This window comes from Vidua macroura, chromosome 4, assembly GCF_024509145.1.
Source record: "Vidua macroura isolate BioBank_ID:100142 chromosome 4, ASM2450914v1, whole genome shotgun sequence".
Classification (NCBI taxonomy): Eukaryota; Metazoa; Chordata; class Aves; order Passeriformes; family Viduidae; genus Vidua; species Vidua macroura.
Genome location: NC_071574.1, coordinates 61,835,749 through 61,853,643, shown reverse-complemented (window position 1 = coordinate 61,853,643; position 17,895 = coordinate 61,835,749). Strand labels below are relative to the sequence as shown.

Here is a 17,895-nt window from a genome sequence, read left to right as displayed (position 1 = left end):
GTCTGAAATTCTTCTGCTAATCTGCAGGCTTAAAGCTCTTTAAAATGACAATATCAATATTAAAAATGAATTAACTTTTCAATTATGGCCTGTCCTTGAAATTTTATTTTGCTTTCTACTTAATATAGTTACTGCAACATGAGGGCAATAAAGTCAAAGTGCTTCTAATTCTAGATTGCATAGTCGTAAGGTTACCAGAAGGTTTTTAGGGCATTTTTAAAGTGTTGCTTCAAAGAGTCAGTTTTATTCCTCCTGAACTAAATGAAGTATTCGCATTGATTTATAAGGAATTCAGAACAGAGCCAAGTATTTTCTTGCTGATGTCTCACATACCAGTTTTCAGATCCCATACTTCAGACTGCTTTACCTGCTACTAATAGCAGAGGTAGGAAGCTGGTAACACACTAGCCAAACAATAGTAGTAATAAATCAGCAGATAGCTGGGTAAAATACCTCTCTTCCTTTGCAAAATCTTTTGTATTTCACAGCTTCACATTCTGTTTCTGTTGTTCAGAAGCTTCCCACATCAGCAGAGACACCACAGTTGCCAGGATACAGCAGAATTAATTTTTGGCCGACCCACCAAATTCCAGTGAGAACTTGGGCTTGACCCAGTAGTTTACTTCCAGTAAGATACAACACTGCTGTAAATAAACAGGCAAACAAAAACCAGACCAGATTATAAATCTTTACTTTCACCTAATATGCCAGTCTCTTGGCTATTCCATGGCCACTAACAGCACTCGCTCTGTGGGGATGGGACCATCTTTACAGTAAATCTGTGCAGCACAGACAGTGGGTCCCTCAGCTTCTAGATATTAGTTGATATAAAAGTCCAAGCTCTCAAAAGAATGCTTTAGTATTCATGGAGGGATGGTTGCTCTCCAGCTGAATGGAACAGCAGGTATTAGAGCCACATCTGATAGGAAGATAATATGTCTCTGCAGACAAGATAATCACATTATTTTTGAATTAAATCAAATTTATGTTAATTTTAAAAAAAGCTAAATCATTTCTATTAATGAAAAATACAAAGAAACAAAGTGCTAGCTAAAATACAAACTATACTTTCTTTTTTATTTTCAAGTAATTTCAAGTGAAAATTATTTAATAAGAAATATTTTGCATGTAACGACCCTATGCACCAACCCATTACAAGCAAATCCTATACAGAACATCCTGCCTTCAGAACACAACACTGCATCCTTGCACAAGACATAACGCTAATACCATGCATATAGTATTTATGAGCTCCAATTTCCTCTCTCCCTGACCAGGGCCAGAACTAAGGCCCCAGATTCCTACTCTTATGAAGAACAGTTAGATAGCAGCTAAAGCATAACAAGCTGCTTATTCTGGTTTCATTAATCCAGACTTGGAACATAGCCACTAATAATTGTGTTGGCATTTTTAAAAGCCTAAATATCAATATTTATACCTGAAATTTTCTTAGAAAATGGAAAAAATTAACTATATGAAGTAATTAACACCGAGACATTCAATTTGTATTGATTTTAAAATCAAAAGCAGCATTTTCTCTTACAGAGAAGGAACTTTTGGGGTTATTCTGGCTACAAGAATTCCTTTAGGTCTTGTTCGAAATGTCTCCCTTTGGAAAGAGATTTAAGTGTTGCTTCACACTGCCCAGCAATGCATATTCTCTTTTAGTCTCAAAAGGTGTTTCTGTTTAATTGGCTTGACTGTTAAAATGTGCATTCCAATTTGGATTTTAATAATTCAGTGTGGCCATCAACAGAGTTAGTTTTATCTGCAATACTGAAGTGTTCCCTTCTCAAATTTCTGTGAAGTTTCTCTTCCCTTCTCAGCCTGGGATGCTGCCCTGAGCTGTCTCTCTGCTGAACTCCATCAAACTACTTCTTTGAGCATGATCTGAGGCTCATGCATGTTTCTGTTTCAAATCTATTTTCCCATAGCCATCTTGTTTTTTTAAACTAAGTACAAACCTATCACTACAGAGCAGCAGCAACAACAGCAAAACAAATGGAGTGGTAAAGTCGTTTATTTTCTTCTTGATTTGGGGCCAATTTACACAAATACTGCATAAACCATCAATATAACACTGAGCCAGTTGTCATGACTGTTCCCAGACCCGGAGGTTCTTGGTGCTTGGCTCACCGAAACACAGTTCTGCTGCGTTCACTGGGTCATCACTGAATCTGGATGAGCAGAAATATAATCACGAACAGCATTTAGTAAAGGTGCGTTCACAGGCGATGTACATCAGCACGGAGGAATGAGTCTGATTTGAAACCCCCAGCAAAGCCTGGGGCCGGGAGCTTCAAGCTGGTATTCTCTTCCATTCTGACAAAGGAACGAGGTTTTAAATGGCATCAGGATTTACAGGCGTCCGGCAGCCTAGCTGATCTGACAACTCCGTGTCTAATTCTTGTGTGACATAAAAAATTACATGGGTCCATCCCCTCGGCACTCTGTGCCGGACGTGCCCGCACCTGCTTTAGCGGGGGCCGAGCGAGGGGACCCGGTCCCCGTGGCGCGCAGAGCGCCCGGCCCCGTGCGGGGCGGCTCTCCCGGAGCCGCAGCCCGCGGAGCCAGCGCGGAGCCAGCGCGGCCGCGCTGCCGAGAGCCCCGGGCGGCGGCGGGCGCGGGGCGGGGCCGCGGGAGGGCCCGGCCGCCACCGCCCCCGAGGGCGGGCCGCCGGTGACAGCTGGGGAGGGACCCGGCGCCGGCAGCGAGGTGCGGCTGCCGGGCGGTGCTTCGCCGCCGCTCTGTCCGCATCGCGCCAGCGGATCCCCCGGGCAGGGAGCGGGCGAGGGCTTGGCCGGGCCCTGCCGCCGTCGCCGGCCGCGGAGTGGGTGAGTGGCGGCGGGCACGAGTGGGTGATGCGGGGGCGGCGCGGGCACGGGGTGGCAGGGGAGGGAGGACGGATGGATGGAGGGAGGATGCTGCCGCTCGCGGAGACTTTGGTCGTGCGAGGTGCCTAAGGGAAAAAAGTGCATCCCGGGGCGGGGCGAGGCTGTGCCCCTCTCCGCTCGCCCATCCGTGCCGGTGACCCGACGGACGAGGAAGCCCCGGGAAGGGGGGCCGGTCCGGCCCGCCGAGGGGCCCGCTCGGCCGGTCCCCCGCCGGTCCCCGCCCTCCCGCAGCTCCCCCGCAGCCATCAGCGGGCCGGGGCGCGGCCGCGGAGGGGCCGGGAGAGCCCCGCGGGCTCCCTGTGCTCCCCCACCCCCGCCGGTACCCGTGGCACGGCGGCGTGACGGTCCGGAGCATCCCGGCTCCGCCGCCCGCCCCCATCCCGGGCTGTACCTGCGGTGCCGGGGGTCCCCCGGGGCAGCCTCCGGGGCTGGCACCTGCTCCTGCGAGCCGGGTCCTGCTGGCAGCGGTGTTCCAGGAGCGAACGCGAGGCCTGCCCTTGGAGGGTTGGCAGGATGAGGCCTTTATTTTTTTTTTTTTTTTTTTTTTTTTTGCAGGGTGCTGGCTGGCTGATATTTACATAATATCTCTGCTTAAATGTGACCTCGTCCCTAATTGGAGGCTTCCTTTCCATTTTCTATGGCAACACTACAGAACAGATCACTCCAGTGGGCTGGATCAGAGGAGTACCTGCACACACTGTAATTTTTTCTCTCTTGGTTTCCCATCAGGACTGGTTTGTTCTAGTGGATGGGTGAAATTTAAAAAAAAGTTCTTTCCATCAGCCCTTAAAGCAGTGGCTAGGTCTGAACGTCACTGCAGATTTGCAGTATCTCTAAATTGGAGGAGGATGAACACAGGCTTAACTAACTAGTAAGAATTGTTTTTGTTAGGTATTTATATATTTACTAGCCTTACTAATGACTTCCATGCACCCCACTGCTTAATCAAAACAACCCTAAGAAATGATGTTAATTATAACTGACTGTATTTATTTAAAAATTAATAGAATTATTAGAAGAAGAAAGAAAAGAAATTTTGTAGGGGGGAAGGAGTTGTGACCCTCTTCATTCAGAGATTTCTATTGCTCAGTGAGATCCCTGTCCTGTGCTTAAAACCCATCATGTATAGACAGTCATGTCTCTTCTTACACGGTTGGTCTCACTGACAGTAAGCTTGATGTGCCTATATATTTATGCAGGAGTTGGGTTCTGTAATGCTTATTAGGGTCTGCTGTGTTTCATCTCAGTGAGATGCCAGCTTCAGTTTCAGGTTTTATATGGCAAAGGGTGAATATCTTTGTGTTGGTTTTCCAAAACGTGCTGAAAATAAGTTTTGTGATTGTAAGACACACTTACAATCATGGTGCATTTAGGCAGGAAGGTTTTTCTAAAGACCTTTAAATTTTGCCTTAATTATCTTTTGACGTGGTGTTTTTGTTCTGCATTGAAAAAACACATGCCTTTTTGTTAATAATGCTAAAATTAGTTGCTGTGATACAAACGCTGGGATACTGTGTATGGCTTAGAACATTTGTTTTCTGTCTCTGCTTTGTTTCTACTTCTTGGTTCACTGGGATGACTTTGTTTCTTGCACCTGAGGTAGTGTGGGGTCATTTGAGGTTTGAGCTTTTTGTTTCTGGATGGGTGCATGTAGGTCGTTAATACAAATTTAATATTTGAATAGATATATTGGAGATTCAAACAGAAGGGCCAAGAATCTTGGATCTTGTGGAAAAGGTGGTTCTTCTTATGGGTGGAGAGACCACTGTTGGGAGAGGTGCTCTACAAGTTCAAGGAGACCACCCCTGGGACTCCTTCACTGGGGCACTGGGGCTTGTCTGCTACAGGCTGAGACACAAGTAACAGAGGCCATTGGTGTAGAGATTTGCCTAACACATTTAAGTTCTTCTGCATGTAGGTAGAGGCTTTTTATTTCCATCTGCATTTTAGAAATGCTCTGCTCAGAGCAATGCTTGCTCTCCACTTAAATGAATGCTCCTTTAGTGTCTTAGATTGTTGTTACGGGAATGCAAGAGTTGGAAATATCCTCAAAAGAAGCCATGTGTTGAATCTGAGGTATAAATGAGGCTTGAACTGAAAGAGATGTGCTCTGTTAAAATGCTAATTCCAAGACACAGTGATAGAGCAGACATTTCTTAAGATTCTTCTCTTAGAGGTCCATCTCATTCAAGCTCATGTTTTGTTTTCCATAGTTAGTACATTTATATCCACAGCACCATTTTCGATACAGTTCATCCCAGCTCTGCTGTCAGTTTCTGCCTCTAAGTATAATTTGTCAGTAGCAAATGTTTGTAGTTACTTCCATGTATAGATTTTTGTAGAACATTTTGGTTGGATTATGATAGAAGATGGGAGATGTAGGAGTAGCAAGTATATGAAGAAAGAAATGGGCCTGGGCTGTATTTCTGGGTTGTGCAAGGCCAGATGGAGCTGGCATAAATACGCGTCAGGGAGCAGAAAATACTGAAGAATGTGAAATTGGATTGCCCCTTTGTATAAAAGCAAAGTTGGTTGCATGCTGCCTCTGTGTAAGAGGATATTTAGTCAGGTACAACTGATTTTGCATCTCTATTTATTAATTTTGAAATTAAAGTTGCTCTGCCATCAATCAAAGGAAACATCAGACCCTTCCTCATGTTCTTGTCTGTAATCCTGAATTCTTTTCTCTCAAATTTCATTAACTCTGTTCTGCTTCATTTTGAAGGTACAATATTCAGAATATACACAAAGCCTTAATTGCAGCTTTGTGTACTGATATGCACAAACACATTCCATCTCTTGTTTCTCATTAAAAAAAATTCCATATTTAGAACAATTGTTAACTTAGGGTACTTATTGCAAGGAAAATCCATTTCATGGTCATTATTTTCTCCACATGTTACAATAAAATATCTTGAGTTGATGATCCAAAAAAGTGGGTTTTTTCCATCTTGGGAAGTTTTACTCCTGCATGCAAATATTGTTTCCTCTGTTTAGTTTTTGCTAAGGTTTTTTAAAATAGCAAACTTTATCAGCCCTAACTTCAGTAATAGGGAAAAATCTATAGTAGTTCAATCAAAGTGATGCAGATTCATTGCCAGTGAGGCAAAATGGAACCACAGTAGTAGTTTAAACTAATTTTTCATTCATTCTTTTTTTTCCATGATAATTCCATTCTTTGCACATTATTGTAGATCACAGAACTTTGTCTTTGGCAGATGGAATGCTTTTGTAGGTCTTTCTTAGAAATCACTAAAACTTAGTTGGTTACTTCCTTACTTGCAATATTTCATCACTTTGTTTGTCTAATAAGAATGGCAGCTGAAGAGAAGCTTCTGCCATGTGCAGTGGTGGGTGAGGTCTGGTATTTAATTCCACAGCTACCTTTGGATTTGATGCAATCTTTCTTTACCATCTAAGCTCTCAAACACATGCATAAATGCACATGAAGACCCAGATGTATTTAGGAAGCTCCCACCTGGAGCTGCTAAGTTGGACAGGAATGGATAAGGTGCTTGATGTAGTGAGAAATACAGTGGGAATTTCTTTAGTTTATTTTTGTTGTTAGTTCACAGAAACTTGTAGGCAGTCTGTATCTTGTTCACAATGGGAAATTACATGTCAATGAAGAAAAAGGTATAGAGTGGCAATTTCTAATTTATCTTCATATCCTTGGTTTTAAGAGAGGGTTACCTAATGCACATTTTTAAAAACATAAACATATATACACATGAAGTTTTGGTGCTTTCCTGTTAACATGCTGAATAACCCAATAACGGAAACCAGCTTCTGGAGGTGAAAGTGAAATTGAAGCAAAAAATCATTTGAATTGTGAAATGTTTAGAAGTAATGAACAGACTTTTTTATAGTAGTTATATCATCCTCAAAAAGCACAGTCAACATTGGTTTGCTTTGCTTTGACTTTGTTTTTAGTGGAAGATGGCTGAAGGACATCTTTGTTTTGTTCTGATAATAAGAGAACTTTGATGTAAATATTAGTTAATCGGCTTCTTGCAGATGTTTTTAAAAACCTATATATTTAATCTGCAATTTGGCATTCTGTATGTAATGAGTGTAAAATTAAGAGAGGAGCTATTTATTTTAAATGTATTTGTTTATATGTTGCTTACTTGTTCCCTACTAAATGCTGAATGTAGCCACAACTATAGGAGGATTAAGATGTCTCTCCTAACTCTTCGAAGTTTCTGTTCAGTTTTCTTCTCACTTTTAGCCCATCTTAACCCCATGTTGCCCATTATCTAGCACCCTACCTTGACATTAAGGGAAATGAGAGCTGTTTCAGAAAGTATGTTTTTTCATATTTCCTAGTCCATTTAAATTTAACTTGAATTTGACAAGACATTATGATTGAAAGCTTTGAGTTGCCCTTGTGATAGGTGTTACCTTTCCATCCAGGAAGGAAGTGTCAGTAGAGTCACAGAGCTGCATTTTGCAGTTTCACTTTTGATTTAGCACTGATGCTCAGCATGTGCTGCAGATGAAATGCTTGGCTTCCTGGGTGTAACCTCAATAAATGGTGTCCCTTTGGCTATGGTCAGCATAGTTTTCAGCCTTCATTATGGTCATTGTCTGCATATCTGATTGCTTTGACTTTGCTATGCAGGTGAGGAGGCAATTTTTTTGTTTTCCCCTGTGAGTATAACACACTAAAATTTAATCCTAACATTATCTATTTATTTTAAGGTGAGGTGAGCCAAGTGGCATGTTGGTGCAATTGAAACTGAGGTGCTACTACTATTGTTGTTATTATTATTATTGTTTGTATGATGACAGTAAGAGTGAACCATTGCAGAACAATCCTCTGTGGATTCTTCCAAAAGGATTTTATTCCTCTTCTTCAAAAGTCAGAACAAGGAACATCTTATCTAAGTAAAGCAGACTATTTTACTAAGACTTTCCAAAATGTCAGTGATTATGAGGCTGAGATTTTATTTTCGTTTCTGTTTTCTATCCAGAGCAGTATCCAGCATCTGGTAGCTTTTTATTTACTGCTCTGTAATGCTTCTGTTTGTGCAAAAAAGTGTCCAGTATTTTGCGTTTCTTCTAGCTTGCATTTGAACTACCACCCAAAGATACAAGCCTTGTTTTCTTGTGAACTGCTAATTCTCTGAACAAGCTTATTATCCATGTTTATAAATACTTGTGGTGATGTGATGCATGTCTACCCTGAGTCTAATCGGGACATGTTTCTAGGGTGAAGGTTTTACTCATTCTGTTTGAGTTCTCATTCTGTTTGAGTACCTAAGATACAAGTGCTTCCCTGATTTTGGAGTAACTGCTTCCTGTAGCACTTTCTGCACTATCTGGATTCTGTCAGAATGGAGAGAGTGTGTTGGGAGGTGCTCCTTCTCTAAATTGCTTAGAAATGAGAAATGAAACCCCAAGAACAGATTTTTTTTTTTTTTTTCCATATCAAGGTGTAAAGCGGTACTTTCACAATGTTTTTACCTTATGTGGATCTACTTGAGTCACATCTTGGCATTTCCTGTAGAACAGATTATGGCTCAATCCTTTATTGCTAAGCTTGTTAGATATAGACTATATTATAATTATACTCTGCTAATTTAGTGTGGCAGACTTTTATTTCTTATAAAAGAATTCATTACTTTTTCTTCTTGAATCCTTTCTGGACTCCCTAGTTCATAAACAAAAAAAAAAAAAAAAAAAAAGTCTGCAAATACATTTTATCCCACCTTCTTACCTTCTTATATCGATGTTCTTTGAGATGCACTCATTTTAAGGAAGACCAATTGATAATATATCTGAACTATGGCAATAGAAAATAGTTCAGCTTACCAGTAAGGATGATTGACTTAATTCTCACAAAGGCAGACTTCAGCTTCTATGTGCAGTGTAATCCTTCTCAAGGTAATCATCCTGTTAGCTTCTGCATGAGGCTTTGGCCTCTACCACGTAGGATGGGAGGGAGGATGGGATGCTGTGCCCCAACACTTACTGTCTGTTCTGGTAATTCTGAGTTTTTTAGTAAATTGGCAAACTCTTACTAAAAACTTAAATTACATTTGCTGTAGCCTGGCTTCCTACGGAAATGAGCTTTAAATGCTTCTGCTGTATCTGAGTCCCCTATGACTAATTTCTGCATTTGTTGGACAATTTCAAACTACATGTGTGAAATGGTTGAAGTCTTGAAGATAAATCTCCTGCTCCAGAACTTAAGATATATGTGCTTGATTGCAGAGGTTAGATGAGCCCGTTTTTTTGTATTTTTGGTCAACTTTCACTGATGAATGGCATGAACTTGTATTCTTTACAATGAGTCAGCTTGAAAAATGAATCTTTTGGACTATTTTGTTCCTGGCAACTCACTATATCCCTTTAAACTCATTATATCCCTTTATGAATGTTTTCTAGTTTGGTTTGGTGGTGGGATTTTTGTTTGTTTGTTTATTTTGGGTTTTGTCTGGCTTTGTTTTTTTTGGTTTTTTTTTTTTTTTTTTTTTTTTTTTTTTTATTTTTGGTTTTTTTTTTTTTTTTGGTAGATTGCCATCATATACTGAAATTTCTCATAATATTTTTGTTTCTGTATTTGACCAGCCAGGAGGTTAGAGCTATTACTACCTTTTGCAGCAAAATTGCAAAACTTTCCTGCATTCAGCTAACTACCAACCCTGCCTTTGTTTCAATAACAAATATTTTGTGTATATGTTATTGCTTACAGATTAATTTTTTTTTTTTTTTTGCTACTGTCCACTGAGTAAGAAAGCCTGAAATATTTAGGATTTCTTGTACTTTTCCCACCATCTTTTCACCTTAGCCTTTCCTAGGTTATGTGCAGTCTAAAAAGTAGATGCCTACTTCTGCATCAAAAAAGGAACTGTGACCATAGCCATGGTTAGGTATATCTGAGCTAGATTTATTATGTCTATTTACTGAGCCATTAGGAATCTAGGTATTGGGTAAAAAAGCTGTGGTTTTCAAGAGTAAAAGTTTAAATACTGAGAATTTTGTGTGTACTCAGAAAATACTCCAAGAATTATTATATAAATAAATCTGTTTCATCAGCCTATCTGATGAACCGGGTGAAATAGAAGATTCCTGCATACCACCACTTTAACATAATTACATAATAATGATAAATTATGCTTTGCAAGTGGTTGTGTTGAAGATGTGTCTGATTTAAACAGTGTTTAAGCTCTAATTGCAGCACTTAGTGTACTTAATATATGTATTGTCCAGGAACTGAGGAGAGGCTAATCCTTCAAATAGCACAAAAGCAACACAGGATTCCAGTTATTTGCTCTTTCCTCACATAAAGCAGAGAAGGATCTAAAACCTTTAGAGGGATGTGTTCCCTTATCACTTGAGATAATAAATACAGTGCATTTCTTAAGATTTAGATCTGTAAATATAAAATCAGTAAAGCAGAGCTGTAAATATCATAATTGTCAAGAATGATAATTCTAATCTGCAGAACCACCCCTCCAATATATACTGCACGTTTGCTCTTTCATACCCAGTCCAGTCTGTCTAGCCTTTGCACATCTGATGCAAAAATGCATTGCTGCTTCAGCTGCCATAATCAGCTGTAACTTGCATGTGGACTAAGGGAGCTGGAAAAAATCCATGGTCCTGCACTGGAATGCAGTAATTGCCAGCTCCTTACTGGGAGGTGGGACCAAATGTGTGAATCTATCACAGCATGAAGCCTAGCTCTGCAGAATAACTCTCCTGCTCTAGTTATTTCAGATACTCTGGAATAATGTCTCTGTTTCTCAAGGAAATTATTTTTATTGGCATATAAATACAGTGGGAGAAGGAAAAATTAAAATGGATGCTGTATTCTGAACTGTCTGTAAGGGAGTAACTTATTTCCATGGTCATTCTTCATGTGAAAACAAGTCTGAAGAAGCTGCACAGGGAGTAAATAAGTCAAGAATGGCGAGAAAGATGCAGAAGGAAATGAGTGAGTTAAAAAAATATGCTGCAGAGAAAATAAGAAAGAGTGGGCGTCTATGTAGGCAGCTTTGTTGGTGTCAAAATGCTACATGTTCTTATTTTGTTGTGCTTTGTCGTGATGGAGGAGTACATGTTCTGCACAGATTAAGCCATGTCATTCTTTTTTCTGATATAATTTGGTTTTTTTATGTGCAAGGAATCATTAAATCTGAGATACATTCTTTAACAATGAAGCTGTGCAATATGAAACTCTTACTTTTGAGGTTTTTGAATTACACAAAGCATTTTTTCTTTTTCCTGTTTCATACTGCCTGAGATGCACCCCACCCTGTGGGTGATAGAAATGTTTTCATGGCTTCTCCCTTGCAAAGGCTGTAGATTTTAAAGTAGAAAAATAAGAACCCTCTTGATACTGACTCATTTGATTCTGATCTCAGCTACAGTCTGTATAGCATGGATCCATCATCCAGACATTCATCACCTTTATTGCATGAGTTCTGAGTTTGCACTGGATGTAAATAACACCCAGTCTAGTCTCACTGCCAGTCTAGGCAGTGAGGTTGACAGTAAGAGTTACACTCATTGTGACCCTGACCTCTGGGCATAGGAAGAGCTGCTACAGTTTTGGGGCTTTGATTACATATATATCATTATTTAATCAGCAGTAAATAATCTGAAGTAAAGTCTAAAGTTTGGATTTTTTCCCCAGCTTTTAGCATGGCTCATGCTACAGGTGTTTCTGACTGATGAAACCTGCCCTGAAAAGTGGGACTGTAAGTTGGTGCTTGTATGTATTCCAAGGATTTTAGTGGACAAATGTGACTTTGGAGCCACAGAAGAAAACTTAAGTGATTGAAGAAATGCACAGACCTTCTTCTGTGGTGCTAACTCTCTATATTAGTATAAAACTAACACAGTACACTTATTAATTACAATGTCAATAAATATAATCAGGTTGTATTGTAGTTCTGAGACTCATTAAACCAACCTGTGAACATCCATGTAACAAAGCTTTGTATCATCCATACCTGTGTTGTTAGGACTTCATTGGTTGTCCTTATTGTTTTCAGTTCATGTGCCAGGCCCTTTCATTTGAACTGTCCTAGAACCTATTTCTTGGCATTTTTCAGTAGGCTTCCATGTTCAGGAGCTGTATTCTTCATCCATTGATGCATTTGACCTCCAACTGCATGTCCTCTCTGTTTGAGTCTGTTCTAATTGGTGGCAGACCTCAGACCTGGATGAAGTTTTCCAGAAGGTGGAGACGATGTAGAAGGCACTGGAGATGCATGAGCAAATATTCTGTGTTTGTTTCTGAACTTAGAGTTGTTGAGTGGTCATGAAGGAGATCTTCTGTGTGCTAACCTGGCAGACCACAGTTCCTGGCTATGTGGTTTTGCCTGTGTTGATAATTGCTATAAACTCTTGATAGACTGACACTTTGGGTGTAGGACAGGGGGTATATCACTGCATCCCAGTCCCTAGTAGGTTTTGGATGACAAGAAATGGCTCTGCCTTTGAATCAGGGGAGGTCTCACAGTGTATACATGCAGTGTTTCCCTCATTGTTGCCAGTGAGAAGGCTAAAGCAATAAAGGAGGCAGTGACTATTGCCCTGGGAGTGCTGGTTTATCAGTTCACTACAAGCCTGTGAGCCTCCAGTTGGATATTTGGAAGTGAGTATTTGGTGCAAAGCTACAATGAGTTGTGCAGGTGGTGGGTGCTCCTGCCTACTGAAAAAATGAAGAGTCAGTTTTGAGACTGGTCTGAGTGATTCTGTCTACAGCTTCCATGTTGCATGGAGCACATAAGCAGAGAAAATAATGCTTGTGCTTTGGTAGCTCTCAGCACACCTACATCAGTATGGAAATCCTCAGTTGTTGTGCATTGGGTGCAAAGGTCTTACCTGTAAATTTTGCCAAATAGGATTTAACTTTCTCTAAGAACATACCAGATTTTGAGAACTTTGTTGTTAGTTTTTGCTGTGGCTTTTAAAACTGTGCTTGGCTCCAAGGTGTTTGGTGGAAATGCTGCATGTCACATTAATTTAGGTGGCTGAAGGTGCTGCATGCAAACACCACTGGTACAGGATCATGGCCATTGCTGTCCTCATTGTAACTTGCTGTGCAAAGAACATATATGCAACTCCAGAGAAAAAAGACTTCACTCTTTTCTCTTTATAAAAGCCACTGTTGCAAAGACGAGAAACATTTCATCTTAACATAAATTTGGGAGAGGTCAGAGTCAACCTGATCATGTTCTTAATCTGTTGTAGTAAACTGCAGGCCTGTCCTCCACATGTGCTTTAGCTGGATATCAATTTAGAAAACTGTGGTACCCTGGAGCTCTGTCTTGTGACATTTCTGGAGTAGAACAAAATGGTCAAACAAAACATCAAGAGCAGAGAGATGGCTTGAAACACATGTGTTAAAATTCCTGAGCAAGGCTTCTATGACTGTTAATAATTTCTCCTCTATGGAAAACTGTCTAGTAGTTCTGGATTTTTTTTTCCTGTTTTTCTTCAGGTAAATATTTTAAGTGTGCTCCACTGAGATCTTACTGACAGCAAAAATCAAATCCTTTTGGAACCTGGTCCTGCACATGCACTCACCATTCTGACTGCAGATCCCCTGGTTTGTTCCTGGTCTTCTTTCCTTGGCCACTACTGTTCTTTTAACTTACAGCTGGTTAAACAAGACCAGATGCACTCTAGCTTGACACCCCTTTACAGAGACATCATCCCATTGATTAAGGAGTACTTATTTTTTCAGATATTTTAAAGCATGTCCCAGCACCATCTTCTGTGCTGTATGAAGATGATACATTGGAGCAGTATGTTCTGTAATTCTCTGGTTAACTAATATTCTGCATTGTGGTATCTAGGGTTGTTTGACTTAGGTGAGCAAGATGTTGCAGAAATGGTGGCTGAAGACTTAAATGCTGTTTAAATAAACTAATGAGCATTTGAGTCCAAGAGGAATGTTGGAAATGAGTTGCAGGAAATCCTGACTTGCAGAGCTGTAGAGTGGCACTGAAGACTGTCAACCCTTGGTTCTGTAATCTGGGCTTCAAACTAGACTGGGTAGTACCTATGCAGATGTGAAAATGAAGCTTTATCCTATAACCATGGCAAGCAGAGGTTCAAAGGCAGCTCTGTGTTGGCAATATCTTTTCTGCATGCTGTTAGTAGTGTTTTTGCTAATAAACAGCTTAGAATAAAGATACAGTGTAGTATGCAATATTGGTCTCAATGGGACTGTCAGGTTAAAACAGTGTTTTGTTTTTGGCAATTCATAGTTTCAAGCAAATCAATTAAATATCAGAGCTTCATTACTTAAGAAGTTGCATTAAATTTTGTGTTTCTTTCTCTGGTTTGGTAATGTTGGAGTAGATTGCTGTGGTGTTTGTGTTGAAAATCATGTAAACAATCAATTTTTTTTACTACAAAAAAAAAAAAAAGGAAAGAATTTCTTAGAACACTGGGTTTCACAGAGGCCTTAACCTGCAGTATGTGGGCAGACTTGTATATTTGAGTGATTTTTGCCTTGGGTATTGATGCTGAGCAATACAATTCAGAATTGATGTCTACATCACTGCAACTAGCAAAGAGACAGTCTGCCAGTTGGATCAGAATTTGACTCTGCTTCTCTTCCTGAGTATATGTGTGGGGAATAATAGTCTCTGTGCAGAGATTTATTTCATCTTTTAATGCCAAGGGAATTTGATTTCCTGCGTCTGTGTTTGGAGTGCTGGCTATGGAAGTATGTCAAGGAGACAAAACTATCATCCTGTTCCTGATAAGGCAGAAAGCACTGTACTCAAAGCTGATGGTTGTTTAGTTATTGTTCTGCCTATCCACATGGCAGGAAAGCAGTAAATTCCTTGGTCATCCTTCTGGACAAGATACTGAGCCAGTAGGAAGATGCCACAATTCATTGTGTTGATCTGTAAGCTGGAGCTCAGCTTTGCATTTTCTAACCTGGCTAAAAGTCCTTCTGTTTCTGATAAGTAGAATTTATATGCTGATGTTTCATATCACTGTACCATAATCTCTATATTATTGTATACCTAGTTGATACACTTCCTCTTTTTTCTTCATAGCATGATTTCTCACTTATTGAGGTTTTTTCCTTCTTTATTCATGAAGCACCTAAGCCTCCTGTGTAACTTGAATTTCAGCTCTTTCTGGTATGTTTCATTCTGTATTTCCTTTTTACATAATTGCTTCTTTTCTTCCACTGAGATGATCTTTCTTTGTAGGATAGAATATATATTTCAGTCTGCACAGACCATCTTGCATTTGTGTAAGACATTTTCATGAATATTCATAATATGTCTTTATCTTATGCATTTATAATAATAAATGTTAGTAATGAGATTCAAATTTACCTTTATAATGCCGAAGAAATGTATTTTACTGGTGCTAAGTATGGAATTTATCTTTCTGAATTCAGTATCTGATTTTTCCTTCATGAGCATGTCATGTTGGATGACTAAATTTCCAGAGTATTTACCGTGTTTTTGTTAAATGATTTTTTCTGAATTGCCCTTACGTTAAGAAAAGTGACCTTTTCTTCGTTCTTTAAATAGCAAGCTACTTATTTTTGCTCTTAGATAGCTTACTACTTGGCTCACTAATACCTTTTCTTTTTCTCTTTGAGTGAGTGCAACCACCCTTCTAAATTTTGAATATGTTATAAATACTTTATTCAGAGCTTGAGACTCAGTCAGCATGCTGAGTCATTGTTTAATGCCAGGTTTTCTACTGATTGTATTGTTTTCTTCTTAGACAGATTAGCTTTCTTGAGCTTGAGAATAATGCTAAAAATCAATCTTTCAGTTTACAGAAGCCACATTCACAGAAAATTGACTTTTAGACATTCCCTTCCCAATCTTTCACCTCATTGTGCAGAATATGATGTACACAAAGATGTAGCTACTTGTGAGGTGGTTCAGTGCCTGGCCCCTTTTCTGCACTTCATCTGAATGACCGGGTCATTGATTGGAGAAGGGCTCACATCTCCCTCTCCCAGAGAGAGCTGCATTAGGTTTAATGTATTTCATGTGAACAGCCAAGCCAATGACAAAATTACTGCTAGATTGGAGGCCACTGCTTGTTGTTTTCCTGTCATCGAATTTTTTAATAAAATATTTAAGTAAAATAAATGTAAACTGTTGATCTTTGACGCACCTCTGTATTTCCTTCGTGAAGAGCTAAATTAGTAAAAGCACTTCCCACTGGACTTCAGCTTTAGCTTTGCAGGGAAATAATTTGCATTTGAAGTCAAGATACCATATTTATGGTCTGTTGGCCTTGTTTGGTTTTGGGAATGCCATGTTTCCATGCCTAGTATGGTTGCTCTGCTCTGAATCTTGAAATCGGTGGAATCATTTGTAGAAATGAACTTCAAGTGAAGAACCCTTTAAACACAGCCAAATCTGTAAACTACAGGAACTGAAGTTTTGTGACGCAATGATAAATTGTAATGGTGAATTCTTAACTATTTCTTCTGCTTTTAGTAATATTTTTCCTGTCCTTGTTTCTTACATCACAGTTTTGCATTCCATACTGTGCTTGATTTCAAGCAGCAGTATGGTTGTATTTGGCAGGGTGTTTACAATAGATGACTTGGGTCAGAAAGCATGTTCTGAACAGCTTCATCCTTTTCCCTGCTCCTTTTCCCATCTGTAATCTTAATGTGGTGCTCTTCCCATACACCTTTTGTCACTACAGCTGTCTTTCAGCATGCAGGAGTGAGCTAAACTGCTTTTAGCATTTCATTAATGCCACTTTTGATCAGCTGGCAGGTGTGGCCGCGTGAGCGGTGCTCGCCCCAGCCCCGCTGATCCCCACATGCCATATGTGCCTGCCAGGCAGGTGGTGGGATGCAGGACCCTCAGCTGGGGAAGCACGGCTCTCAGAGGATGCTCTCTGAAAGATGAAGACCTTTCTGAGATGGATGAGCATCCTTGCCAATAGATTTTCAAGGGAAAAAGAGACCACTGCGATAATAACTCGCTTAATGTATAATTTGAGTCCTAAAGCATCTCTCAGTATTTTCTTCATGTGTTCATTGACTTATAAATGCAGGCATCTGCTCTCTCTAGTGAATGCTCTAGTGTCAAAGAACTCACCAATCTTTTTACTTACCTAATTCCATTGACTGCATATTCCCCTGCCTTAGGAATCTCTTCTTTAGTAACACTGACTATAGTTACACAGCAAATATAATACAAATAAAGAGTCTGTGTTATAAATATCGGATAAATTGGGCAGAAGTTTATTTTTAGGTTACTGATTATATTGATGATTGCCATATTTAACAAGAGTACTCTTTGTGCTACGCAGCAATTTTTACAATGAAATTGTACTCTCATCATTGAGTTGACATGAAAAAGCAGGGAACTTACAGGCAGGCATATCTGGGTTAGGCTGCACTAACTCATTAGAAGCTCCTAAAGTAGGATTACATAAATGGGACCCTATCTTCTCAGGTTAAATATAGTTCTTTAGTTTACTCTAATATGTGGCTGCCATGAAATCTATGTGGACTGGCAGCAGTAGTCTGATTTGTCCACCTTTTCAGTGCTATGCTTAAAACAAGAGAACCAAAACATAAGATTCCATCTTTAATTCAGTTTGAATTTATTGCTGTTATTTAGGGTGGGGTGGGTTTTTTAAAAATGAAAATATTAATGAACAAGACAGACTGTAATAAACTTGAAATATGTACATCACAATTTTCACTAATCTATTGTATCTTAATCAAGTTATAAAAAGAATTATTTACTTTTCCTGATTTAGCAATGATTTGAGATATGATCTTGATTTAGGATATGATATATGTGTTTTAGGATATGGTATATCTACTGATTTAGGATATGATCTTGAAGGGTATTTCAGGAAAAGTAGAGATGATGTTAGTTATAAAAATCTACAAAATAAAATACATAATATTGCATGATATCACAATCACAAATAGAATAAAGGAAATGTATTCGTTCTATAGGAATAAATAGATTCCCTTGGCCTCTTTTTTTGAACTGCTAGATTTACATTAAAA

At 39.5% G+C, this 17,895-nt stretch overlaps 1 protein-coding gene across 1 annotated transcript in view; it reads left to right on the top strand.

Moving 5' to 3' along the window:
- The first annotated feature begins 3,488 nt into the window (after positions 1-3,488).
- Positions 3,489-17,895, top strand: part of JAKMIP1 (janus kinase and microtubule interacting protein 1) — a 142,318-nt gene continuing 127,911 nt past the window's right edge. Inside the window, exon 1 of the mRNA XM_053976219.1 lies at positions 3,489-3,593. The gene's annotated coding sequence lies outside the window, so the exon portion shown is untranslated. The remainder of the gene's footprint in view (positions 3,594-17,895) is intronic.